Here is a 2577-nt window from a genome sequence, read left to right as displayed (position 1 = left end):
CACTAATGCCAGGCATATGGGATGCTGTGAGAGTGAGCTGAGGTTGAGAGGGGACCTCTGGAAGTGGCATTACGTAGAAGTGACTGGCAGCAGCAGGGAACGTTCCTGAGGCACACGCGAGTGATGTCCTTCCTTTCTTCTGCAGACACAAGGGAGGTTCAGCCCAAACTACTGGTAAACAGACTCCTTTATCAAGAAATCCAGTTTGTACTTGGCTCCATTAGGTGGTATGTGTGCACCTGACACAGAACATTTATAAGCTGAGGATGCTCCAAAATTAAGCAGCAAGGACAGATGCCACCTGAGCCATTCAAAAGCCAAAGCAGAACCTGCAGCTTTATGGAACACACCAACTGTCACGAGCGCTGACAACACAGTCTGGCGTGGCATTAGATGATAGACATTACAATATCTTCCATATCAAGCAGAGCCATACTTCACCAGTATGGCTGGCATCAGGAATTATTGAAAGGTGCCGGTCTTGTATTTGCCTCTGAGTGTACAGGAGAATCAATAACAAACCTCTGCCCGAGCCCAGTTACTCCTAAATCTGCCTGGAATAGCTGGATTAAACTCATTTACTCTGGATTTGCATCAGGGAAACCAAGACGAAAAAAAATTCAGTCCTTAATCTTTTTACTGACATACGTACTCTGAAATCTTAACAAAGTGTGAGGAAAAGAGAAATCCCACCTAATTCCAAGATAGACCACTTTCATATAGATGTTTTTCATCTCTTAAGTATTTGTGCTAGCTTGGAAAAGCTCTGCTGAGTCTTTTCTGTACACGTGAGAACAGGTACCTCCACCCTCCAGTATTTTTAATTACTTGGAGATCTATAGAACTGTTGATGTTGTAAAGATCAGCTCAGCCCAGGAAGCCAAGGGGAAAGAAATATGTCATTCAATCTCTTTCTTTTATGAGATTTGTTTTTAAAAAATAGCACTGCCCTTTCCTATGCCAAAGAATGACTTCTGACTCACGAAAGACTATGGTCCTATTAATAAAAAACCTGTCCATTAGAAATTACAGAAAAAGGCATGGCCTTTCCCAACAACTATTATCCATAAAAAAACCCTGTATACTGAATCATTTCTCATATATAGAGAGCCATAACAACACACAGGCTGTAAGAGGGGCTAGATCTATAAGCCAGAGGTCCCAACTGCATTTCAGAAAAGAAATAAAAATTCTTCCCTTTTCTCTCATTTTGCACAGCCAAAGAGACTGTATCTGTAAGACAAGCGTTTCCTGGTCATCTCATTCTCATGTCAGATCCAAAATGTATGCTGTTCCTGTTTTGGGCTGCACCTCTATTTCCTCCACACCTAAAAAAGAGCTGCAAAATGCAGACCTGGATTTTTCCTCCATTACTTAGGACACGAGAAACTGGGATTTTGTTACGAATTTCTAATGAAAATTTTTTACAGGCTAAAAATCACATTCTCCAGCAGCACCGCCATTGCATTCTGTGAAAATTAAATTAAGCCATGGTTCATTTACACCCTGGGCATTAATCTCAGAGCAATCTCACTGAAATTCAGAGCATAATCTATGCTAAATTGATAAGATATGAGTGGAAGACCAACCTCCTTCTTTTGAAGTTGATGGAATTCACCAGTGCTTATAAAGGGTCTTTTTCTTCTGAAATCTTCTGTGATTCCAACAAGTTGAACATTTCCCAGAAATACAGCTACTGGAGGCAGATCTATTTTTAACACTCTCAGTTCTTTTTTCTTGCAAGAAATATTTTGGCCATCTAGCTGTAAAATATTTCTTTTTTCCAAGTATGCTACAGGTATGTCTCTCAGTTCAGTGGACGTTTATGGGAAGAGCTACATAAGATATACCTGAACCCTTATCTCAGTGAGAACACACAATGAAATAGGCAATGGGGGTTTTATTCTGCTAGTCACATTAGTGGACATCATATGGCCTGTGAGAAAAACAAGACTAGCCAATTTTTCCTTCAGGTCAGCTGTGTTCTTCTGATACGTGGTTGGGCTATTTCCAGGACTAGATGGATGGACCTTGCACAAACCCAACATCAAAATCAAAATAAAGATAACAGGGTCTTTTAAACCCACTATTATCCATATGTTTCCCCTCCCTGTCCTACTGAATACAGTAAGCCCTCAGGGGAACCCAGTTTAAGAATGCTTTATTCTAGGCGTTCATTTTAATTACAGCCATAATTATTTTTGTGCGTTTGACCCAGTTAACAAACCCATCTTCGACATCTCATGGTCTCTCCGACCCTGCCCATCTCTGCAAGGAGGTAACCTCAGCTCCTGGTTACAACAACGAGCAAAATTATTTTTGAAACAAGCGGTCGAACTGGTTGCTACATCTTAATGAAAATGATTTAAAAAAAAAAAAAAAAAAAACCCAACACATTTCTATGTATATAAACAGCCCTTCCTCCCAAACCTGGTTAGACAAGAATGTTCCTGGGTGTGGACTGCCTTGTATAATTAACTGCACAGCTGTAGCTTCTGATCCCTCCTAACGTCTGTTTCTTTCTTTCTCCCTGCGTCTACCTAGCATAATCCAGGCGCTCTCCTCCTCCTCCTCGCA

This window comes from Calidris pugnax, unplaced genomic scaffold, assembly GCF_001431845.1.
Source record: "Calidris pugnax isolate Ruff unplaced genomic scaffold, ASM143184v1 scaffold92, whole genome shotgun sequence".
Classification (NCBI taxonomy): Eukaryota; Metazoa; Chordata; class Aves; order Charadriiformes; family Scolopacidae; genus Calidris; species Calidris pugnax.
Note: the sequence above shows the minus strand (reverse complement) of the source record.